This window comes from Callorhinus ursinus, unplaced genomic scaffold (genome assembly GCF_003265705.2).
Source record: "Callorhinus ursinus isolate GAN/ISIS: 27379988/994484 unplaced genomic scaffold, GSC_fseal_2.0 scaffold25, whole genome shotgun sequence".
In the NCBI taxonomy this organism is placed as follows: domain Eukaryota; kingdom Metazoa; phylum Chordata; class Mammalia; order Carnivora; family Otariidae; genus Callorhinus; species Callorhinus ursinus.
The window spans coordinates 11,965,585-11,992,260 of NW_027397087.1; the positions used below are offsets into that span (position 1 = coordinate 11,965,585).

The 26,676-nt window shown below is 42.3% G+C and overlaps 1 long non-coding RNA gene across 1 annotated transcript in view; it reads left to right on the forward strand.

The window, feature by feature from the left end:
- Positions 1-4,433: 4,433 nt before the first annotated feature.
- The window catches only part of LOC141369996 (uncharacterized), a 59,285-nt gene continuing 37,042 nt past the window's right edge, over positions 4,434-26,676 (forward strand). Inside the window, exon 1 of the long non-coding RNA XR_012373618.1 lies at positions 4,434-5,112. This is a non-coding gene — a long non-coding RNA (uncharacterized lncRNA). The remainder of the gene's footprint in view (positions 5,113-26,676) is intronic.

The following is a 26,676-nucleotide window of genomic DNA, read 5'->3' on the forward strand; positions in this document are numbered from 1 at the left end:
GTCTCCCCCTCTGATTTCCCCTCCTTCATTTTTCCCTTCCTACTATCTTCTTTTTTTTTTTTTTTAACATATGTTATTAAACAACACGCTTCTAAAGAACGCATGAGTCAAAGAAGAAATCCCAAGAGATTAAAAAAATATTTTGAACTAAACAAAATGAAGACAAAACTTATGACAATTTGTGGGATTCAGTGAAAGCAGTGCTTAGAGAGAAATTTATAGCATTGAATGCATATATTAGAAAAGAAGAAAGATCTAAAATTAATCATCTAAGCTTTCATCTTAGGAAACTAGGAAAAGCAGAATAAATTAAATCCAAAGTAAGAAGAAGAAAGGAAATAATAAAAGTTAGAGCAGAAGTCAAAGAAATTGAAGATAGGAAATCAATAGAGAAAATCAACAAAACCAAAAAGTGGTTCTTTGAAAAAAGGTCAATAAAATTGATAAGCCTATAGCTAGGCTAACTAACAAAAAGAGAGAGGACACAAATTACTAATATCAGAAGTGAAAGAGGGGACATCACTACAAGATTCCATAATAAAGGAATATGAACAACTTTATGCCCACAAATTTGATAACCTAGATGAAACAGACCAATTCCTTGAAAGACACCCTCTGCTAAAACTCACACAAGGAATAGACAATCCCCAAAGGCCTGTATCTATTAAAGAAATTAAATCAATCATTAATAAACTTCTAAAATAGAAACTATCAGGCCCACATGGTGAATTCTACCAAACATTTAAGGACAAAATTATAACCAATTCTCTATAATCTCTTTCAGAAGATACAAGCATAGGAAATACTTCCTAAATTATTCTGAGGCCAGCATTATCCTAAAACCAAAACCAGACAAGGACATTATGGAGAAAAGAAAATGATAAATCAGTATCTGTCATGAATGTAGATGCAAAAATCCTCAACAAAATACCAAAAAATCAAATTAAACAATGTATAAAAAGAATTATATGCCACAACCAAGTGGGATTTATCCCAGGTATGCAAGTCTTGTTCAATATTTGAAAATCAATTAATGTAATCCATCACATCAACAGGCTAAAGAAGAAAAATCACATAATCACATTGATAGGTGCAGAAAAAGTATTTGACAAAATTTTACATCCATTTATGATAAGAACTCAGTGTATGAGGAATAAAGGGGAATTTCCTCAACTTGATAAATAATATCTGCAAAAACCTATAGTTAACATAATACTCAATGGGGAGAAACTCAAAGCTTTCCCTCTAAATTAGGAACAAAGCAAGGATGTCTCCTCTTATCACTCCTTTTCAACATTGTATTGGGAGTCCTCGCTAATGCAATGAGACACCCCCCAAAAGTATATTGTTGGAAAAGAAATAAAACTGTCTTTGTTTGAATATGATATGATTGTTTATATAGAAAATCTGAAAGGGCTGACAAATATAAGTGCCTGACAGTGTTTTTTTTTTTTTAATTGTTATGCAAGTGCCTGACTTAAGCTTTTGATTATTAAGGCATCCACTTCAAAGATGGCGCTGGCTACCTCGAATAAACACACTGCCAGCCACAGGACCAGATAGAGTCAGACCACCCCTCCTCTCCCACCCCCCAGTTTCATTTTGTTTTAGAGACTGCTGGTTGACTTAGATAACATACCATTTGGCCTTCTGTTTTTCCCTTCTCATGTGTTGATTCCCACCCCTATGTTAAATTCACCAATAAGGAGGGAAGTCGTGAAACCCCAGGCCTTCACTCTCCACCCCAATAAAAACAGAACCCAGGGTCCACACTCTCTTTCTCTACCCATGACCTCACTGTGCAGGCCCAGGTGTGCTGTGTACTCTCCCGGCCTTAGGAATTATAACGTTGTCATTCAACATTTCCTGACAGTTATTGCTGAGGGTGTCTTGCAATCATAATAAAAACCGCAAGGACCAGTCCAACCACTACATTGGTTCTAAAAGGAGATGCAGGGCCCAGGTGAGTAACCCCAGGCATTTCTAACCAATAGCATCACTATCCATAGGTCAAGACCCATACCAAACAAACAAAAAAACCTGGAACTAGTAAGTGATAGCAAGGTTGTAGGATACAAGGTTTGTATTTAATATATAAGAGTCAATTGCTTTTCTTTATACCAGCAATGAACAAGAGGAATTTGAAATTAAACACACAATACCATTTATATTAGCACCCCCAAATGAAATACTTAGATATAAATCTAACAAAATAGATATAAGATCTATATAAGGAAAATGACAAAACTCTGATGATATATGTCAAAAAAGAATGAAATAATGGAGAGATAGTTTATGTTCATGGATAGGAAGACTCAATATTGCCAGTTCTTCCCAACTTGATCTATAGATTCAATGGAGCCTCAATCAAAATCCCAGCAAGTTATTTTGTGGATATTGACAATCTGATTCTAAAGTTTATATGGAGAAGCAAAAGAGCCAGGATAGCCAACTCAATATTGAAGGAAAAGAACAAAGTCAGAGGTTGACTTCAAGATGTATTATAAAGCTACAGTAATCAAGACAGTGGTGTACTGATAAAAGAATAGACAAATAGATCAATGGAACAGAACAGAGAGCCCAGAAATAGACGCACACATATATAATCAACTGATCTTTGACAAAGGAGCAAAGGCAATACAATGGGGTAAAGATCATCTTTTCAACAAGTGATGTTGGAACAATTGGACATCCACATGCAAAAAAAAAGAAAAGAATCTAGACATAGACCTTATACTCTTCACAAAAGTTAACTCAAAACATATCGTAGACGTACATATAAACCACAGAATTATAAAAGTCCTACAAGATAACATAGGAGAAAATCTAGATGATCTTGTGTTTGGTAATGACTTTTAGATACAACCAAGACATGATCAATGAAAGAATTGATAAGCTGGACTTCATTAAAATAAAAAACCTCTGCTCTGTAAAAGACACTGTCAGGATAATGAAAAGCCAAGCCCACAGAGTGGTAGAAAATATTTGCAAAAGATATATCTGATAAAGGATTACTAACCAAATGTACAAAGAACTCTTAAAACTCAACAATAAGAAAATGAACAACCCAATTAAAAAATCGGCAAAAAACCTGAACAGACACCTCGCCAAGGAAGATATATGGATGGCAAATAAGCATATGAAAAGATGCTTCACATTATGTGCCATTAGGGAAATGCAAATTAAAACAATAATGAGATAACACTACAAGCCTATTAGAATGACCAAAATTCAGAACACTGTCAACACCACATGCTGGCAAAGATGTCAAGCAATGGGTACTCTCATTCTTTACTGGTAGGTATTCAAAATGGTCCAGTGAATTTGGAAGACAATTTGGTATTTTGTAGAAAACTACATGTACTCTTACTGGATGATTCAGCAATTCTGCTCCTTGGTATTTATCCAAAGGAGTTGAAAACTTATATCCACACAAAAACCTGCATATGGATGTTTATAGCAGCTGTATTCATAATTGCCCAAACTTGGAAGCAACCAGTTTGTCCTTAGGTAAGTAAATGAATAAACAAACTGTGGTACATCTAGACAATGGAAAATTATTTAGTTCAAAAAAGCAATGAGCTAGCAAGGCATGAAAAGACATGGAGGAAACATAAATGCATATTACTAAGTAAAAAAAGCCAATCTAAAAAGTCTATATACTGTATGATTCCAACTATGTGACATTTTTGAAAAGGCAAAAGTTTTGGAGACTGTGGAATGATCAGTGGTTACTGGGGGTTACTGGGGAGGGTGGGATGCAGAGATGGAAAACAAAAGATTTTTAGGACAGTGAAACTATTCTGTATGATACTATACTGGTGGATACCTGTCATTGTACATTCGTCAGAGCCCATAGAATATATAATTCCAAAAAAAATTCCGAAGGTAAATTAATGACTTTGGGGGATGATAGTGTGTCAGTGTAGGTTCATCAGCTGTAAAATGTACCTCTCTGGTAGGAGATGTTGATAATGGGGGCATCTCTTGCGTGTGTGCAGGCAGGGGCTATATGGAACTCTCTGTACCTTTCATTCATTTTTTTCTGTGAACCTAAATCTGCTCTAAAAAATAATCTGTTAAAAAAAAGTGCATCCTGATACAGGTGAGTGTTTTTATTTTCCTCAATGACTACAATTAATTATCTTAAGGTATCTTACCAATTCATGACAATGTATATACTTAGGTTTTATTAAATTCAGTGATTATTGTAGGAAGGAGAGAGATGGGAAGGAAAAGGAATAGAGAAGTTGAGGAGGAAAAATTGTAAAGAGATATAGAGAGTGTGTTGGTCTGGAATGTGTGTGTGTGTGTGTGTGTGTGTGTGTGTGTGTGTGTGTGAAAGAATTAGGAAAAAGGCACAGCAAGAAAAGCAAATATCCTTCTTGTGGCCTTTTCTGATAACATTTTGCATTTTCAAATGCAGGTATAAAAGGGAATGGCCCCAGGGCAGTCTGGGCTGATGAGAGATGCTCCACCTCTGAGAGGAAAACGTTCTTCTTGATCCCATAAACTGCCTGCCAAGGCCCAGGCCTGCCCTCATTGCCATCGTTTTCGATTTCCAGGCTCAACCACCTGACACCACCTGCAACCAACTTCAAGAAGTAGCCCGGGATCAGGCAGGCTGCAGAGAATGACCCTCAGCTGCCCATGTGATGGCCATACGAAAATGACAGTTGAGAACATCGAGGAAAACCACTGTCCTTTTGAAGGCACAATGTTTAGTAAGAAAGGGGTGAGAAGAAACAGGAAACGTTTCCCTAGATATCCAATGGGCTGTTATAGGTGCGCTGGAAGCCAGTTGTCCTTATGGAAGAAAGTGTCCGGGGCTGCAGGGGAATGCTGACATTGTACAGTCTGAGGCTTCTCATGGCGCCTGAGGAGACCAGGTGACAGGATTGCCTCAGGAGGTGGACGGCTTGTCATGTTCAGCAGAGTCATGCGAGACTGGGATCAGCCACGGAATCGGACTAGACACCTTGCGAAAAGTCTCTTCTAATGTGAGTCCCTCAGGGAAGATGAAGTGGACGGAAAGAAGGCCGAAGCGAGAGAGAAGTAGGGGAGGGAGGAAGAGGGAAACGAAAAAGAAAAAAGTGAGAACCCAGTGACAAGGTAGGCTTTTTTTACACTTTCAAAACCTGTCTCCTTAAAGTTCCTGACTGAGATATTTTAAATGAAAGAACAGGATCAGGCAGTTCACCCACTGAAGGGATCATTAAACTTTGATAGAAAGTCTATGTATAAATAAGTGGATAAATTTAAAAAATAGGTAACAGGAATAATCGAGAATGTTGCTGATAAGTTTGGGTTTGTGTCTTACTAACATATTCATTTATCAAAGTATTTGTCACACTGGAGAAGTTTTCAGAGATGGAGTAAAATACACCAGCCTGTGGCTTCTGACACTAACCGGGTTTACATGCTTCCCATGTTCCTACCTGTTCGAATTTGTTCAGGCTGCTCTAACGGAATACCACAGACTGGGTGGCCATAAATTGGGTAGGAAGTCCAAGATCCAGGCGCCGGCACTTTTTTGGTGTCTGGTGAGGCCTGATTTCCTGTTTTGTAGATGGTGGTGCTATAACCTCACAATGCAGAAGGGGCAAGAAATCTCTCCGGAGTCTCTTTTATAAGGGTGGAGCTGTCATGACCTAATTGCCTCCCAAAGGTCCCACTTCCAAATACCATCACATTGGGGATTACATTTCAACATATGAATTTTGGTGGGGGACACAAACATTCAGTCCATAGCATCACGCAGTGTCTCCCAAGTGTGCCCCGATTATCATAGGGTCTGATAACTGTGAAAGAATGAGTGAAACTGTAAACTACTAGGCACATGTGAGGAATGTATTATTGTTCTAATCCTGTTTTATAGCATCAATGGCAGGAATATAGGAAATGATTTCTGTTTTGCACAGGAAAGAGTGATGTTCAGTGACATGAGTGATTCACCCAGAGCCACGCGAGAGGTGGAAACAGGCAGTGATCTTGAGGTAACCAGGTGGTCCTGTCTTCCTTTCCTAGCTCTACTCTTTAACCTCAGTTCAGCAATTTATTTTACGGCTGGATCTCTGTATTGTCCGAGTCCTTTGATGATGATGTTGGGCCTGACCCCAGACCAGTTCAACTAGAACTTGGGATGGGAGCCCAGCGTCGGTTTTTATTAAAATCTCCTCAGGTTGTTGTAATGAACGAAGGGTAGAGAACCTCTGATGGAAGCTCTCTTGAATGACTGGACTTTGGTTTTGTCAGAGACAACCAAGTAACATTTGAGGGAGCTCTGAGGCTGGAGTGCGGCTCGCCTCCTTCTGTGATGGTTACTGGCCCCAGACAGCACTGTTCCCCTGGCCCCTGCACTAATCATCTGCAGGGGTTAGCAGTTTGATAGAGAACCAGGCAGTCCCAAGGAGTATATCCCTGGTGATAGGAAACCTAAGAGGGTAGTTGAACCAGTAAAGGGGCTTCATGTGGCCAAGACCTTGCCCTGCTGCTTGGACAGAGGACCCTGGTGACAAGACCAGACTGCTGGGGGACGCAGAAGTACAGAGGGAGGTTGGTAAGATGGAGGATATGGAGGGGCAGAGTTAAGTGGCTGAGCAGAAATATCCTGGTGGATAGAGATGGAGAGGTGGTATGGGGCCCAGGCCTCATGTGTTGGTGGCCTGGGCACAGTGGTCAAAATTGTGCCACACACAGCAGAGTCAGCCACACAGAACTCAAGGTCAGTCCATCAGGTGAGAGTTGGAACTCAACCCTGGGGCCGAAGAGCCACAGCACTGGTGTCCCAGAAGGAGGATGCAAACACAGAGATGAACATGCAGGCTTGGAGAAGTAGGGGCCCCCGCGCTGCCCTCTTGCCAGTCTAAGCTGCGGAAGGAGGGTCCTCCCTGCCTGCCCAGTTAGCCTGCCCCTAGCCATATAATTGGCAGGACCTGGTGCAGAATTAAAGTGTGAGGCCCTTTGTTCGAAAAGCAGGAAAGAGTGATGTTAAAAGTACCAAAATAGAAAGCTTTTTCTTTTCTCCAGTGGCCTCTCTCACAACTTGTCGTGATGATTTATTTTTATTTTTAAAATATGTTATGATGATTTTTATTTGCTGTTGAATGTCTTTTTAAGTCAAGCCAAAATGGAAATTTGGGATTATTAGCACAGATTTTACTGTTCAGCTTCATATTATGCAAAGCCAGTTTTAAATGCAAATATAAGAGCATTCAACTCATATGTAGAATCACCACAATTACACAATTTGTATTTCATGCAAAATACATGCATATGTATTTTATCCTGACCAGAACAGGGCGAACACCACATGAAACTAACTCAACTGTTTTCACTCACTTTGTGATATGTGCACATTCTACCAACATAGTCTACTTCTTCCTTACTAAGTCATAAGGAGGGACCGAGAAGAAGGGAACTGTGGGTTGTCCTTTCTTTCCCTTTTTCTTTTATGTCATTATTTTCAGTGGGAGTAGTTGGAAGTTACTGGTAGGAACACAAGTAACATTAATAAGGAAGGATGTGATAAGGTTCCTTGGTCATTCCTCTTTCTTAGGAACACCCTTGTCTTCTTTCTGTGTTCAAAGCAAGTTCTGGTTTGAATGAAAAGTGTGGCTTCTGGGGGCTGTCAGTGCCCCCATATACTCAGTTGTAGACATAACATGTACCTTGTAGTCACTTTGAGTCTCATCGATGCATCATGGGTCCACACAAACTCCATGTTCATGGGGCATCAAGAATGCTCTGTGCTGATGGGGTGGCAAGGAATGACAGAATATGTAGATCAAGCACATCGCCTCTGCCCTTATGCATGCTCCATTGTCCCATTGGGGCTTCACTTCCAAAACACAAGTTCAAAGACAAGAATCTCTAGGCAAGAACAGCAGAGCGTTAAACCAAAGCACAGGGTCCTTCTGTGGGCAGGGCCCCCAGTGACTGCTCGGGTTGGACATCCATGAAGGGGCCCTGCTGAAAAGGACAAGTTGTCCCTGGCAGACGTGCTCACAAGAGCGGGGAACTGGGGTTGTGGTTTGTAACCAGAAACGATTTCCTTCTGGTTTAATTTTAATTTGGATTTTTAAAATTGAGTAGCTCATTTTTATTTAGAAATGTTATCACTTCTGTAATTAACCTCACATTACAAGCCAAATCAGCTCCTGCCTAGATTAATTTGAACAGGGGAATACAGAGCTGGGTGAGGAGCAGGATTAGCAGCTGGGGAAGTCAGAAATCCCTGAAAAGCTGTCAGTCAGGCTTGTTGGATGGAGCAGAGGGAAAAGCTAAATGCCTAGTTATCAGATCTGAGAAGCCATTGTGAGAAGGGACGAGCCCTGGAGGCTGGGAGACCCAGCTGGGTAGAGCCGGTGAGGAGGAAGGGAGTCGAAGCAGACCCTGGGGGGTTTTGGCAGAGACAATCGGGTAGCTGTCCTGGCTGGTGGCTTGGGGAGCCTCGGGAGGGTCATGGCAGGTATCCAGGCTGGTGCATGACAAGAGTCTGACCTCATTATTGGCAGTAGGTTTAAAGGATAAGACACTAGTTTCTAGGGAACAAGTAAGGCTCATTCCAGCTCCCAGAGGACCTCGAGGAGAAGGAGGCAAGGATTCTGGAGTTCCGGGGAACAACGCGGACACTGGCAGATAAGGCAGGTTTTTGTTGTACGAAGCAAGGCAAGAAGAATTTCTGGTACTGGATCTGGGATATAAGGTTGGGGCAGGTGCACCCCCTGGCTCCACAGATGTGAGTCCCTGAGCCCCAGTGGTCCTTCCGTTTCTCTGACTTCAGGGTCTGCCTCAGTGCCCGAGGAAGGGCAAAGTGGTCCCAACTGGGAGTCTGGAAACTTGCAGGACTGGGGAGCCAGGGGGGTTGTCACCTCTGTGTAGTATATCAGCTGAAAAGCATTCGTTTGCTCCCTGCTTTATATTTTGTATATTGGAAAAAAGCAACACTTTAATCTACCTTTCCCCAAAGAGAATATGGTGTTGCAAATGATCCTGAAATCATACATCCATGTCAGTCTGTTAAGCACTTTTGGGCACTCAGAATTCGCCCACTTCTGTGCTGGTCTTTTCCAACTGGAGTCCTAGTGCTTTAAGCATCACACACATGAAACACAAACACATAGACAAAAACTCACAAGGCAAACAGTTTAAAATCGACAAACTGCAAATCAGTCAATCTATGGATTGCAGTCAGTAAGCTAACATTAAATATTCAGTAATTTCCAAACTGTAGCCTGTGGCCAGTGCTTAATGTGCTCAATCAAACGGCACACTTCTTAGCTGGCTGAGCATGGGTAATGTGACCTGTCACATTTCCAGTGACTCTGGCAGAGGCCAGGGTGTTGTGATTCCCCATCACTCTCGGCGGGGTCACCTCAGGATTCACGGCAATTCTGGAATGCTCCAAGCTGCAGAAAATTGCACCTCCTCTGAGCCAGGAATCCGAGGGTATCTTGTCACAGGGCACGTGGCTGACGTGTTTGTGGAGCTGTGTGATTAGGGAGCCTACATTTCCAAAAACGATTCCATCATTTTCTGACTATAGTTAGTGACTGCAGTGCATCTTAATTATTAACATATTGTCCCTTGGCTTCCAAATCACGACTCCTGCATCTGTTTCTTGCCTCTTCCTTTCCATAATCCATGAGTTTTGCACATCTTTGGGAAACCCAAATAACATGTCTAGTATAGGGAAAGGCAAAGGCATGGGGTTTGAATTCTTCGGCATCTCCCTGAAGTGGACCGCAGATCTGATCTGGTGACTTAGTTCCCCATGTATAATTAACTAGGAGCCCATTCACAGCTCCTACTAAGCTGCCTGATTTACACTGTGAAGCTAGCAGGTGCGGGGCTGGTCTGCCAGCCAATCAGAATTCCCGAGGATAGACAACACAAGGTCACGGACGAAGATTGTGTCTTGACAGGTCTTGAAGGGAAGTGAAAATAACCAGGCTTTGATCTGTACCTATGGTCACTGCGGACTTAGAAAAATGTCATTTTTAGATATTTCCTGTGTTTTCCTTTAGAGTCACAATACGTCAGGCTCAGCTAAATGAAGAACTAAATTAAAACTGTCATTTCAGCTCATAAATAACAGATGTCTAATGCATTTAATTATTTATAGTCTTGAATCTTTCAAAAATGAAAATGACTATACACATTTTTAATGCAGTTCCTGGTAATTTGCCGCCTGACTGATAAGATTTGCCAACAATCCTGGCTTGCAAACATGAGAAATAAAACTGAGACTGACTGGTTTATTTCATGAGACTGTTTCTGTACTCCCTTGTGGCTTTAACAAAATCTAAATTAAAGTGAAATCTAATCAAAACAAAATGATGTTCATAGGCTCATATTAATAATTGGGTTTTCTGAGATCATGCGGTAGGGACCTGGGTGCCAGAGACTTTTGTACTGCCTGGAAAATCAATGCTTTATCCTTCTCCAGACTGCCTCCTTGCCAGGAGGTTGTGATTGCCCTGATCAGGGCTTAATAGAGAAAACTGACACGTGGCCCCCAAGCATGCCTCCCAGATCATATTTGCAAGCTTGGCAATGACCTAAGTATGGTTAACAAAGGCTAATGTGACTTCAGTGACACCAGGAAGGGCTCTTCTTCTCTATTAATTTCCTTTTGTTTGGGTGAAAAATCTTTCAGTTTCCATTAAGACTCCAAAATGACTTTAAATGATACCAAAGTATGACTGGCCCATGTCAGGTACTGCGAGTAATTTTTATTAAGAGGAGAGAGGAAACAATGAAGATGTCTTAATTGAGGATTACTTTCTTGGTGGGCAAAGATAAAAACATTTGCTTTTGGCCTAGTGGTATAATGGGAAGTGAATTATTTGGGGGGTCATAAAAACCCAAGTTTTAATCTCAGTTGTAACAATTACAAGCTGGTGTCCTTGAGTAAAGTTATTAAAAACCTGTAGGGCTCAGTTTCTTCATTTCTAAACTTGACGTACCTGCCTCCCAGGGATGTTGTAAATAGTAAATAAGGCAACATATATAAATCACCTGTATTTAGTAGGTATACTATAAATATTAGGGATGTTTGTGTCTGGCTGGGAGAAGAGCAACAAACTTCCAATTAGTGAAAATAATTATATTAGTAGTTCCCTAAGGTTTTTTTCAGCTAAGAGTACCTGCATCCACCGCTCCCCAACATCACTATTTTACTCATGCAAAACCCCACACTGACTTCCCAGTTCTGCTCAGTGCTTCCTTTTGTGATTTCCCTGGGTCATTTTACTAGTCATTATTGCTCAAACATGTGCTTTAGAGCAAGATTGCCAGTGTCCCCCCTGCAGAGAAAGACTAGCTTGTCCCTGTCATGGCCATGTGTAACCCCAGCGTGTCACTGGTACGTCGCAGAATTCCCGGCAGGTACCCCAGAGGTGGTGGCCAGAGCACGGGTCTCACTTCCAAATGCTGGCAGGGACCACGTGCAGCTCCCAGGAGAATATGGGGACTGTGCTGAAATGGGGAGATCATGTCTGCTTAAAATGGGGCAATGGCTTGTCTTGAGCTCAAGACAATTTTTGCCATGCCTGAACATGGGCCCAATGTTGCCAGGTCTTTAGATTTCTCACAAGAAGACAGATACAAAGGTATTTATGTGAAAACTTCCAAATTTTAATGGTGGCAAGCTACTCACATTAAACAAAACAAAATAAAGCCATGAGGATCAATGCTGTGCCATGTAAACAAAGCAGACCTGTAGCTTTCCAGTTCTGACCTATGGGCTTACGGTGTTTCATTGGCCAGACTCCTGGGTGCCATTTATCTCTCCGAGGTCTTAGACCTCCTGGGAGCAGCTACAATTTCCCCTTTAGTAGCTATAAAGATTTCCTTCTTTCTTTCATGGGGCTCATGACATTTTGGTATAGCCATTTGGTTGCTGTAGTGATATTCATATCTATTTGTGACCGTAAAAAAATAGCTATTGAACTTAAAAAAAAAATGATGTCTTTAACCTTGACTCCATTCCTGATTTTCAAACCTCCACCCTCCTCCTGTCCCTGAATCTCACCCCAAGATTCCCCAGAGGTAAGAGGAGCTTAGAGACGAGAGAAGAATGCTTATAGTGCACAGATCTTGGTGAAATAAAGGCTTGCATTTTGGGCGCCTGGGTGGCTCAGTCCGTTAAGCCACTGCCTTCGGCTCAGGTCATGATCCTGGAGTCCCGGGACCGAGTCCCGCATCGGGCTGCCTGCCCAGCCGGGAGTCTGCTTCTCCCTCTGACCCTCCCCCCTCTCACGTGCTCTCCCTCTCTTTCTCTCATTCTCTCTCTCTCTCTCAAATAAATGAATAAAATCTTAATAAAACACATTGTTTAAAAAAAAAGAAAAAAGGCTTGCATTTTAATGTTTTAAATTTTAACCCTTTTGAGATGACCCAATGTTAAAACAATATCCTGCTTAAGATCGTGAAGAAATGAGTGTTTTAGTCCTAATTCTTCCTTAAAGACTGGGATATTGTAGGCTTACAATCTCTTTTCCCAAAACTAGGGCAAATAGATTTCAGAATTCAGAATTCTTAGAATTTTGGAAATACATGTATTATGGAATACTTTCAGTCCCATCTGGGAAAGCATCTAATAATTTCAAAAGCATCAATATTTCTATAGCAAAATACAAATATTCACACTAAATAAGATAAAGAGTATAAATAGCCCCATGTTAGTCAGGTCAGGTTTTGATGCCCAATGAATTGAAGAAAAGATCCTGGTTTTGGAAGTCAGAATTATGGATGAGGGACTATAATCCTACACAGGATTCTTAGCAGTCCTTTTGCTGTCTGGGGGCAATCTCCTTAGCATGTTCTGAATGGAAAATCCCATTTTGATCTTCTTTATACTAATCTATGCCTTCTTATCTTATTGAATCCATAGTTACATGAGACTATTTTAATTTTTTCTATTTTCTAAATTCCTACAGTGAATATATATTTATAATTGGAAAATATATTAATAATTTCACTTGAAATTATGAAGTTGGGGCAGTAGGATGTCCATACCCAGTGTGTGTGTGTGTGTGTGTGTGTGTGTGTGTGTGTGTGTGTATGTGTGACCTGCTGAAAACAACGTCAGTTTTCTTTTCACTGTTGTTGCGTGAAGCCATGATGTCTGTGGATACTTCGTTAGGTCGAAGTGGAGGGAAATCCCTCCTTGCTCGCCAGCCTCCTCTTCCCCTCTTCAACCCTTGATCCTCACAGGGGTGAACAGGCCTCTGTGTTCCTACAGTCTTATTAAGGTAATGGCATGACACTTTGGTTTCAGGGGGATGAAGAGGCACCCCTGGGAGAGGAGGAGCAAGTCCTACAAGAATGGGTGGGGGGGGGGGGGTGCTGGACTCCTGCTGGCATATCACTTTCGAGGCAGCAGGGTCTCAGAGGATGAGTGCTTGGGCTCTGAAAGGGTTGACAACTGATTGGGGTGGTATTTAGAGCCCGGATTGCTTCTTGCGGAGGAAATGGAGCGGGCTGGCATCTGCTTAAGCAAAGCTGCAGGGACCACCGTGTCTGAAGAAGGCTCGACAGCACCACCCAGAGGCAGAGAAGAGCAAGGGCAGGGAAGGCAGCCAGAACGGACGCCAGGGTCCTTCTTGCCCAGAGAGAAAGAGGAAGGGGCTTTCTTTCTGAGCTGTGTAAGTTCCTGGGGGCCTTGAACCAACCAAAGGAGAATAGAGAGCTCTGGAAGGTAATACTGGACTTGGACTAACCTTGAGAAAAACAAATGTGACATTCCTTGTACCTGAATACTGAGGCACTGTCTATAATTACTACAATGGAAAAAATATGATTATGATATAGAAAATAATCATATCCAGTTTTAAGAATTTGAGTCTCTCTTGTACTATTCTGTAGTATTATCTGACCTATGTAATAATGTTATCAAAAAGGGAAAAGAATGAGTGAACAGAGTTCTGACGTGGTGGGAGATATTAGATATCCACAGGAGGGTTGGTAGGGAGATGAGAGAAAGGGAAAAAGCCATAGAAACTGGGGATTGGAGGGAACCCCTCTATACGTTTACCAGGGGTCAAGCAGCTTCTAGACAAAATCATAGTTAGTGGTTTCCAGCCGAGGCTCTTTTGACCTAGAGGTCGATGTTATTGTGTTGGGACTCTATGAACATTTTTTTTTTTTTAAATCTCTGAAAGCCAGAAATCATGCATTGCTCTCTGAAATGGCTGTATGGACTGGCAGGAACACATTCCTCTTTGCTTTTGCCTAGGATTCTGTTGCTTGAGTGTGGGAACAGTGACTATCCAACACTGATCAGAAGCTGTGTGTGATTCTAAGGTATATCAATAATTAATAGGAAAATGGGGGAAGCAAAGTAATCCATGACCTAGCAAGTGTAGTTTGTTTGGTGATCAAAAATATTGCCAAAACACAATATTGGGTAGGGAGATTTATAAGAGAAGTCCTTAGGAACAGATCAGGAATCCCTGTGGACACAGCTCTGTCTTCCACATTCTCTGAGACCAGGTAGCCAGTCATTGCCTGTGCCTAGCTGTCCCGCTAAATGGCATCTGTCCCTATGGGCTATGCGGGATGGGTGGCCGCTGACTGCCTCCCAGTGGAGCTGTTCTTTAAATCATGAAGTCAGGAAGGAGACTTTTGTTCTTAGAAGAGTGGAAGATTTTAATTTTCCTTGTTGATGAACATTTAATCATTCAGGTTCTCATTAAGTGAACTTGGACCAGTCCCCTTGCGGCTTTGACGACACAGGATTCTTTGGGTCTCTTGACTTTTTTTCATCATTGTCTTCTTTTACCATCGGCTTCACTGTCCTGCTGTCTGTGGTACTCATGCTTCTCTCCCTCCATGTACAATTTCCATGGTTCCTGCTCCTGCCACTGTGCTTCCCAACCCTCCTCTCCAGCCCTGGTCTGTCAGTGTTTCTCCTTTATGTGGTTCTGTTACCACAGACCTCCTGCTATGTTCTAGGTACTAGGGGGGCCCATGTGCAAAGTTCCCTGCAGAGACTAGTTGCTAAGTGAACATTACGCCTTTCTACCTTTTGCACCGACTTCTCATGCAGAATAGATCTCATTTCACCCTTTCTGTGCGAGGCCCTGTTATTAGGGAACAGAAACATCTCATAGCTACCTATCGTGGCGGAGTTGCGTGGGGAAGAATGTGCACACACGCCCTTGTAGATTTGTCCCAAGCATTCCTAAAGGTACCCGTGCAGGGGTGGGGTGATGTGCAGCAGTGTATACAATTAGGATTCCGCTGGCAGCCTAAGTCTTCTACTGGGCCTGTGGAGTCTCCCTGTGGACCCCTTGGTCTGGTACGCTTAGGGTTAAGGGAGGACTCCCACATGCCGGCGATCTAGAAGTTAGAAAGTGGAAAGGGAAACCCTTCCTCCAAGCCCGGGTTTGCACTGAAACATGCAGCATCCTTAGACAGCTGTTTACTTGGGTTCTTTAATTGCATTCCATGCTGGGCTGACAGAGCAAGCCTTCTTCATGTATGTCTCACCCTGATCGTAGGGGGTGTAGGGTTTGTTAGTGGCTACCCCCAACACACACTGTGAGGCTGGGGCTGGTCTGGCCCAAATCAGAGGGAACATTAAAGTCCAAGTCCCTTAGACACGAGGGGGCTGTGTTAGTTAGTTTCTTCGGGCTTCCATTCATGTTCCCACAGGCTAGAAGCTTAAAATGGTGGAACTGCATTCTCTCATAGTCGAGGAGGGCAGACGTGAGAAATCCACTTGCTGTGGGGCTGATTCCTTCCGGAGGCTCTGAGGGAGAAACGGCCCAGGCTTCCTCCTTGTTCTGGGGCTTACACCCAGTCTTTGGTGTTGTCTGGCTTGTACATGGGTCACTTCAATCCCCACCTCCCTCTTCACACCACTTTCTCCTCTGTGTCTCTGTGTCCCTTCTGGTTCTGACTGGGACATTCTCGTTGGATTCAGGGCACACTCTAATCCAGTGTGATCTCATCTCCAGCCTTACCTGAATTATGTCTGTGAAGAATTGCTTTCCAAATAAGGTCACATTCGGAGGTCCTTGGTGCTCTTGGATTTGGGGGCACTATTCAGCCCACTCTACTGGTCAAACCTAGCATCACCCTCCTTTCCTCTGGAAGTCAGTTCCTCATTCACTTGGCAATGTCGTTATGCTTTATAAAATACCTTCCCATTTGCAAGCACTTTTACATCTGACGTTAATTTGCATTCCCTCCCCGTGAGACAACTGGGATGGGCATTACCTTTTCTAAATCTCATCTATAGAGTGTATGCAAGATGTGATTTGATCAAGGTCGGTTGCAGAGGATGAACTAGAACCTCTGTTTAATTCTCAGAAAGCAACGCACGGTAGTGGAATAATTTGAAAATGATATTCTTGCCCATCCCTCTTCCCTTTTGGGAATGTGTGTTGAGGGGAGGGAGTCTGTGCATTTTTTTTTTTCAATTTTAATTTTGCACCTGAAAGTCACAGTTGTAGAGTGAGCTCACTGAAGCTTTGACAAAACAAAACAAGCTGCTATAGAACCTTCTTTTCTATCCCACTGGTTCATACCCCCCAGGCCTTCTCCTGTGAAGTGTTGATGTTTGGAGACCCAGGTGTGGCACAGGATCCCAGCACCACTCATCACCACATCCCTCCAGCCTGGCCCTCTCTTGTAAGTCTGCCCATTGGAATGGCAGCAGGTTCTCCACCATATTGTCCCGTGAAGGAATTTACTAATGGGTAAACCGAGGCTATTGAGACCGAATCTTCTCTCCTTATGGAGATGATAACTTTTCCGACACATTAGACATACTTCTTTAATATATATTATAAATAGACTAATTAAAAAGCACAAAAAAGATATCACAAGCTCAGAAAATGTTTGGTTTCTGTGTGCCAAGAAACGTTTGGCTCACAGGTGGTGTTTTAAGCAGACTTGGAAATGGGACACAAGGGTGCTGGAGTTTATGTATGGGTGTTCTTTGACTTCTTTGGGACTCAGTTTCCTGATCAGTAAAATGGGGTTTACAGTATCTCTTCTACTCCATCTGAGATAACATTTTCCAAAGATTCTTTGCATAAATTAAATTCCATCCAAATAAAGATAGAATAATTATAAAATCCATAACCCATGTGGTTAAGTTTAGAGTAGCTAGTTTTTTTGGGGGGTGAAAAGACATGATTCACACAACCAAGACCCTCACTTAGGTCCTTTGCTTGTCTGTCTTGAACAGCACGAAGAGGACACAAATTGTCATTCCCGATTTCCTTGCGCTTATCCCACTCTACCCTACCACTTCCCCCATGAGTCAGGCAGAAGAGCCGGATGATGGACAGGCCGGAGTCTTCTTTAGAGGATGGGGCAGTGGTAGGGTAGGGTCACATAAATAGGTTAAAATAGCCTCTTATATGATAGGATATGTGTTATTAGGTTGGAGACCAGAAAATTGCTTTTGTCCAAAAGGGTGGGGGTGGTAGAGGGTCACAGTCATAGTCTCAGGCCATGTCTACCTGGCCAAATCTCTAGAAAACCTCTGCTTCTCAGGATATCAGATTTTAGTACTGGTGCAATTTGCTGGAGCTCCTGGGGCACCTGCCGTCTTTAATGCGGAGAGGGGAAAACAATCAGTTGTGGTTGTACTTGTAGATCTGCGGCTTACAGTGGGTGTGGGGAATTTGCCTCCGCCCGCTCCAACCCCACTCCTGGGCACTTTCGGCATATCTGGAGACCTTTTTGGTTGTCTGAACTGAAAGAGGGTGCGTGCGGTTGGCATCTAGTGGGTAGAAGCCAGCGATGCTGCTAACCCTCCTATAATGCACAAGGACAGCCCCACAGCAAAGAATTATCCGGCCCCCAAATATCAGTAGTGTTGAGGTTGAGACACTTTGCTGGTCATTTCTTGCCACTGTGAGCCCTCATTCCCTTACCCCAGCTCAGCTGCATTCTGCCCTTGACCTGTGCCAATCTCCAGGGAACAGTTTCTAGAGAAAGAAATAGGCTATTTCTGGGAGGGTAGATGGGAGATTGAAATTAAGAAATTCTGATGAAGGGTTTTATTTTTTTTAAGATTTTATTTATTTATTTGAGAGAGAGAATGAGATAGAGAGAGAGCACGAGAGGGGAGAGGGTCAGAGGGAGAAGCGGACTCCCTGCCGAGCGGGGACCCCGATGCGGGACTCGATCCCGGGACTCCAGGATCACGACCTGAGCCGAAGGCAGTCCTTAACCAACTGAGCCACCCAGGCGCCCCCTGATGAAGGGTTTTAGAGAAAAGGGAGGTCAGAGCCGTTTGATTTCCCTGCCATTGAGAATGGGCAGTAGCGTTCAAAGAACGAAGAGGGACCAATGGTACATATGCCAAGCGGAACATCACACACAAATAAAACGTAGTTTGAACCAAAAAGCAGGGAATTGAACAGGCTGTAAACAAACGGTGTCCATTTTCAGATGAAAAGAGGATAGTGGGTCCCCTCAGTCCCCAAAGCATATTGACACGGCAAACAGATTTCACGTTGACATTTCCCAGGAATGACAAAGGCAGTAAAATACCAAAAAAAAAAAAAATAAAAAAAATAAAAATAAATCTGATTCCAGCGGTAGTGGACCTGCTTCCGCGATGTTTTCACACCGGTGCTGGATCTCGCAAGGCAGCGCTGGTGTGACGCTGCCCTTTCCAAACTTCCATGGAAATATTTCCCATCATTTTGACATTTCATTTAAAATGAAATATAGGAGATATTAAAAATTCATGTTCATGGCAGGTATTATTTGTTTGACTTTGAAATATACAGTGAACACACTGTTAATGAACAGTGAGGGAAGTGTCAGGATGGTGTGCGTGTGCATATTCATGCGCCGCTTCCCGGCTTCAGAGGAAAACAATTGCAGAATCAAAGAGGGCTGACCTTTTATGGTTCTAAAATCCACGAGCGTGTGGTTATGAATAATTGAATACAGAATAATAAGAATGACCCTTTATGGGGGTAGTTCAAGTAAAAGCAAAATGCCATGACTTTATCCTGGAAACATGAACCTCAATTATTTCTGAATCTGCATGAATTACATGAATATCTCACTTGAAACGTTCCTGGGATGCAATCACATTAATTCATCGAACTGCCAGGGTACCATCTGTGCTTTTCCCTAGTCCTTCCTCCACCCCGAGGACCGTGCAGTCGTTGGCCTTGGAGGGGAAAGGCTTCCTCCCTTTCACTCCTCTGTTCTTCTCCCACGTGAGTAGATTCGTTGAGGAAATTGCTTTTTCCTAGGCTGGGAGACACCTTTTCTTCTCTGCTCTGGATGAAGGGAAGGAAAGGGACTGTTTTGTGTTAATTAGTATTGGCACAAGAGAGGGGATTGATGTCCGAGGGGATGGAGAAAAGAGAGGGAAGGAGGATGTGGTGCCTTCCTCAGCAAGAGCAGAGAGGGTAGCCTTCTGTTTTCTTTTATTCAGAAACATGATCACATTTATTTTTACTTAAAACATGAAGGTGTAGAACTGCCTCATTCTTAAGAGTTTTCTTTCATGTAAAATTCTGTGAACACACCCCAGTTTTCTCACCCTTTTCCTTTATAAATTAAATAAGAGTTACATTTCTTCACAGACGCTTTTAGCAGGCCTGCCATCTGCTGGGCACAGGAGAGAGACGTGTTCGGGGACCTTAGAGACATCTAGTGGGGCAGGACAGTCAGGAACTAGGACCTGTGAATGATGAGCAGTGCCAGTGGGGGGGGGAAGGGTTACTGCAGATGCGCCTGATGGGGGGGGGGGGGGGGCGCTCCCAGCTTGGTCCGGTAGTCCTGAGAAGCTTCCCTGGGGAGCGTTGAGGAGGAGAGCAAGCCATCGCTTGCTAGGGATAGAGACAGGTAGGAGTGCTCCGACAGCAATGATGAGAGAGATGACTCTCCGAGATGGTAAGGTGGTCTCCCAGCTGCCACAAGAGTGACAAGAGAAATCAGCTCTCAAGGATGAAGCATGGTGGGATTCAGGAGGCCTGGAATCTAGTGCTGGGTCTGTCATTTATTAGGGAACAGAGAGGTGGTGATATTTATCAAAGGTCACACAGTCTGTCTTCTCTGTATGGGGGGTGGGGTGGGATGAGGTGGGAGAATGAGGCCTTTGGGGTTTGATTTAGTGATCTGAAATTCTATTTGTGAATAATCATTAGTCCTTTATGTTTGTGCATATATGTAAAAGATACTGTAAATCAGTGTGTGTGCTTTTATTTTATCTAAGACTTTCTTTTAAAATTATACATATCCCATGGGACTACGGCACTAGAATATACACTCTAAGAGAAAAGGAACCTTGTCTTTCTTGTTCACCCCTGCCTAGGAGAGCCCCTATCACACTGTGGGTATCTAATAAATGAGGCTGAATGAATAAACAAATGTTATTAAAAATTTACAGTATCAGTTAACATAATATGAAAGGCCCAGTTGGGCACAATTTTAGGGACACAGACCAGGTCCTTAGGTCAGGCAAGAGAGCCAGGGGGAACTCTGGGGCATGATGTCAATAAGTGTTGATACCAGCGAAGTTTTCACTTCTCATCCAGATTCTCTCCCATCAAGTATATTCACCTTTTATGTCAGCAAGTTTAACATACCTTAATTTTCAACAAAGCAAAGGCTTTCCTGACTGGGCGCCAAGTGGGAGATGATAAAGAAGAGGAGCAGAAAACAAGAAGGTGGGTCGGACATCTGATTCACTCTCAGAACCGGTCCTACCAAGGCTCATAGCTCAAAGGAAGTCCAATATCTGTTCTTCTCATCCCTCCGTCTTTTTTTTTTTTCTTCACATCATACCCTATGTTTAATCAGATACTTTACACACCTCCATCTCTCCTCCTATTTCTGACATACAGTTCTTTTCTATAAACCCAATAAGGCTTTAAGATGTCAACTTGACTTGATGTCATAATATCTTTACATTCTATAGCACTTAACGCTTTCAGAGATGTTGACATTGGGACACCTGGGTGGCTCAGTCGGTTAAGCATCTGCCTTCGGCTCAGGTCATGATTCCAGGGTCCTGGAATTGAGTCCTGCGTCCGGCTCCCTGCTCCGTAGGGAGCCTGCTTCTCCCTCTGCCTTTGCTCCCCGTCCCCCGCTCATGCTCTCTCTCTTGCTCACTCTCTCTCTCAAACAAATAAATAAATAAAATCTTTAAAAAACCCAAAACAAAACAAATCAAGGATGTTGGCATTAAGATCTTAAAAAAGAAAAATCTGCCCACTCTCCGTAAAAGGGGGGATTGTCTTCATTCTGTAGATTGGGAAGATGACACCAGTGAGAGTATGTGCCAAAGGTCCCAGAATGGATCAGTCCTAGCTCACTTAAAGCAGGATAATTCAAGGGAGGTTTAATGAAGAGATCACTTACAAAGGTTTGCACATGGTGTAGGGAAAAATTCTAAGAGGAAATGCGGATTCTAGAGCTATAGAGGTCTGAATGTTCTGAAGCGATTAGCAGAACCCTGAGATAGGGAGGGATGTGTGAAGGGGCCACTTGAAAAGAACGGAGACATTTGTGGAGGGATCCAGCCACCCCTTTTTTGACGCTGCAGGTGGAAAGCTAGAGGAACGAATATTTCTGTTTCCCTCTCCTCCCTCCCACCCACTGATTTGTTGCCAGAGCTCTCTCCCCAGCAATCCCAACTGGAAGCCAGAGGTGAGGAAGTCTATACTTGGCAACCTTCCAGCACCAAGTAGGTTGGGGGAGGGTAGGAGAGGTCTGGGAAGCAAAGGAAGGTGTCTGCCACACCCATCAGTCTCAGGTGGGGTTGGGACTGGAGGTCACATCTCCACACACCCCTCTCGTTACTTGTCCACGTGCTATGCTTTCCTCTGGAGGGGAGAATCTAAGTTCATGGCCCCCAGTCTCAAACCACCTGCGAGCCTGCTGCTGTTTGATCCCTATGTATTGAAGATTTCTGGTGAGGAAGCAAAACTTCAGGTGGATATATCATTTATCCACTTCTTATCCCTATATATTTTTAACACAGACTATTGAAAGTTGGCTGTATATCTTTTTTTTTTAAAGATTTTATTTATTTATTTGTCAGAGAGAGAGCACAAGCAGGAGAGCAGCAGGCAGAGGGAGAAGCAGGCTCCCCGCGGAGCAGGGAGGCTGATGTGGGACTCGATCCCGGGACTCCAGGATCATGACCTGAGCTGAAGGCAGCCGCTTAACCGACTGAGCCAATCTTTTTTTAATAAGATTTTATTTATTTATTTATTAGAGAGAGAGAGAGAGAGAGACAATGGGGGGAGAAGCAGAGGGAGAGGGACAAGGAGACATTGCACTGAGCGTGGAGCCCAACGTGGGGCGCGATCCCATGACCCTGGTATCATGACCTGAGCCGAAATCAAGAGTTGGACGCTCAACCAACTGAGCCATCCAGGCACCCCGAAAGTTGGCTGTATATCTAATACCTGTTTCTCCTGACCATATAATATGAAAATTTGTTTCCTTTCCCCAACTGCAAGGTGATTTTTGATATAGAACAACTGATTATGTACTTTAGCTGCACACATCAGCATGTTGATTATGTGAAATCTCATAAGGAATTATAGTCAATGCCAATCATTGTGTAAGTGAAGGTCAGATTTTACATCTTCTATTGGTGTCATCAGCATTTTTAGGATAAATCTTTGAAGCACACAAATTAATATTGCGATACATGTCAGCACTGAGGGCATCTGTGAGAAATTAAATGCCTGTGGACTACAGATGAGAGAGTATAAGAGAGAGAGAGAAAAAAAAGATACGAGAGTCCTCATGCACAGAATCGTTGGTTTAAACTACAAGGACTATGATCAGTCAGCTTTTTAAAAGTGCTCAATGTGGCTCAGATATTAATCAGAAATACTGCTTCCAAATTTTAAATTTTTAGTGCGTGAGCAGCTGTGGAGAAAGACTTGTGGGCACGTATGTACACATGCACACACACGTTACTGGAGCTCCATTTAAAATTATACCTGGGAGTGCATTTGTAGAGGGAATATATGTTGTATATAAAGGCAGTTCCTCTGGGTTAAGACAGACCTGGGTTCAAATCCTGGCTCCACCACTTACTAGCTGTGTGACTTTTCTGAACCTTAGTTTCTTCCCATGTAAAATAGGAACAATCATAATACTATTGACCTCCCAGAGGTTTTATCAGTTAGCTTTTGCTACAATAATGCTGCATAACAAATAAGCACAAAAACCTCAGGGTCCTAGAATATTTATTGTTCATGTGTCTGGAGTCACATGGATGTTCCTGAGGCCGTTCTACTGATCTTGACTGGGCTTGATCACTCAGCTGGATGTTGACTGGCTACTGGCTAATCTCAGGTGGCCTCATCTGGGTTGACTGGGGTGACAAGCTGTGCCCCACCTGTCTTTCATCCACCAGCAGGCTAGCTTTAGCATGGTCTCATGGTGACAACAGAGGGCAAGGACAGCAAGCAGAGACACAAAAGCGCTTTTCAAGCCCTGATTGCTTAATACTCTGTCGGCCAAGGCAAATTGGAAGGTGGATAGGATAATGAGGTTAAAGGAGGTTAAAATGAGATCCTACTTGGAAGTACTTTGCAGATGGCCATCATTAATAAATGGTAGCATTATTGCTTCCTATTTACATCACATCTAGCATCTATGAAGGTTTTATTTTTGTAGCTGGTTTATGAGTGCTCCTTTATGAACTTGTAGAAATTCTTGCTTTGAAACAGAATGAAGAGACTCAGGTTCAAATTCTGATTATGAAACTTACTCTTAATACAAGCTTACTGTGTGATGTGGTGGAGTAGAGGGTTTGCTGTGACCCAGACAAGCTCTGGCTAAAGACTTGGACCACTTTCTGTTATCTGATTTTGTATATTTACATCTCTTCAGTCTCCTTAGCTGCAAAATGCAGATAATTGTACTTATCTTCCTGGGTTTTTGTGAGGATTAAATAAGAAAACTATGTTTTATATCTTTCTCACTATTTGTCACACAGTTACTGTTCAATACATGTAGCTATTATTATTCATGACTATAGTAATCTTTGTTTGCAGAAAAATTAGGAAAGCAGTGATTGAAATTCTACCTAGAGATAATAACTATTAATATATGGATTGTTTTACCATAATTTTCTATGCATGTATTTCCAAAGTTAGAATTAGATTACCTATACTATTCTATAAACCATTTTCTTCGCTTAGTATAACCTGACATCTTTCCACATGAACAAATACAGATCCACAGCAACAATTTTAATAGATGTGTCATACCCACTAGGGAGATATTGTCTAATTTATTGATCCAGTATCCTATTGTTGAATCTTTAGATTGTTTCCAACTTTTTGCCATATCAATAACACTGCAATGAATATCTTTTTACACCTTACGTCAACTTTAGGTTACATTTTTTTTGTTAAATTTTTGGAAGTAAAATTGCTGGGTTAAAGGATAGTCACTTAAACATTTTTTATTGTTAAGTACGACATATAGAAAAGTCTACAAAATCTAAGTGGACAGTTGAGCTAAGTGGACATCATAAACATTCATGTTTAGTCACCAGCCAGCTCATAAAACAACAGTGCCAGCCCCTGGAAGCCTTCCCCTCGTGTCCCCCTCAACCATCAACCTTGCCTCTCCCCAAAGATAACTGACATCTAGACTTTTAATGTTAAACTTTAGATTTGCCTGTTTTTGATTTTTATATAAATGGATCTGTGGGCATGTATTCTTTTGTCTCTGTGTTTTAAAAATCAGTATTTGTGAGATTCAACCATATAATTTAACATAGACATAGTTCACTTATTTTCATTGTCTGTTATTTCATTATATAAATATATACTTAATTTTACTGTTTGTGGACAACTTAGGTCATTATCATTTGGACTCTTAAGAATAGTGTTGCTATTATCATTAAGTGTGCATGCTTTCTTGGTGTGTGTGTGCACATTTCTGTCGGGTATACACCTAGGAGTGGACTTGCTGGCTTAGAAGGAATGTGTATGTTTGTCTTTAGTAGATCGTGCCCTTCATAGATGGTTATTCTAACGGACACTCCCACCTACAGTACAGGAGAGTTCCTGTTTGTTTCACATTCTCTTTCATGCTTGGCATTAAAAAAAGTATCTACCTTGGTGGGCACATTGGTATTTTATTGTGGTTTTATTTTGTATTTCTTCAATAACAATGTCGTTGACGTTGAATACCTCTTCATGTGTTTATTCTTGCTGTCTGGATATTCTGTCTTCAGGTGTGCTTGTTCAAATCTCTTGACCAGTTTTCTTCTGGCTGTCTGCCTTTAAAAAATCTGATTTGTGGGAGTTACTTTTGCGTTCTGGATAGGGCCCTTTGTTGAAATGTGTTGCAAATATATTTACCCACTCTTTGATTTGTTTTGATACTCTTGTGTAGTGTCTTTGCATGGCTCTAAGTTCTTAATTCAAAGATAGTCAACTGTATCAAGCCCATCTTTGCTCCTTTTATAGTATATGTTTTTTGTGTTCTTTTTAAGAAAACTTTTCCTGACTTGGATTAACAAGAATCTCCTATATCCTTATTTATTTATTTATTTATTTATTTATTTATAGATTTTGTTTATTTGACAGAGAGAGACACAGCGAGAGAGGGAACACAAGCAGAGAGAGTAGGAGAGGGAGAAGCAGGCTTCCCACCGAGCAGGGAGCCCGATGCGGGGCTCGATCCCAGGACCCTGGGATCATGACCTGAGCTGAAGGCAGACGCTTAGCAGCTGAGCCACCCAGGCGCCCCTGTATCCTCTTTTAAAAGTTTTTCTGTTGCTGTTTGTTTTGTCTTTCACATTTAGGCTTACAATCTATCTGGATTTGAGTTTTACATAGAATGAAGTAGGAGTCGAATTTTATGTTTTCATATGGACATTCCATTGTCATCCTTTGGTGACAATATTGTCCTTTCCCCATTGCTCTGCAGTGCCACCTTTCTTATTATTCTTTTTCAAAGTTTTTATTTTTTATTTTTTTAAAGTAAACTCCACACCCAACCATGGGCCTCAAACTCACTACCCCAAGATCAAGTGTCGCATCTTCTACCGACTAAGCCAGCCAGGTGCCCCAGGGCCACCTTTATTTTAAATAAATGTTCCTATATGTATGTATCTGTGTGTCCCACTAATCTATTTGTCTATAAACTTTAATCTCTAGAAGATACTAATTTTTTGAAAAGGCTTTTGCCACAAGTTGAAGAAGGTTATTTTGTTGCTACCTTTAAAAAAAGTAATAGGTTCCTTGAAACTACTTTCCTTACAGAAAGTCATACTGATTCTGAGAAGTTTCCTTGTTGTCCCAGCTATAAGGGAAATTGCAGAAACAAAGGCAATCATTAACAACTCATGATCTCTTTTTTGTCAGCATCTCTTCCTCCACCCCTGGTTCTCTCAAGCATCTCTCTTGTTTCGGATAATCTACCTTCTAACTTTCCTGTTTCTACACTCCTCCCTCTCAACTGGATTCAGAAAACTTTGCAGAGACAAACAAAAACAATAACACAACCCTTTCCAGGGCCATTGGCATTTTAAAATGATCTCTTTAGAACAAGATGCCTTCCAAACCAAAAGAAATGGATCTTTCATGGTAGGGTGTTGGAATGGATCTCTCAGGGTAGGGTGTTGGAATGGATCTCTCATGGTAGGGTGTTGGAATGGATCTCTCATGGTAGGGTGTTGGAATGGATCTCTCAGGG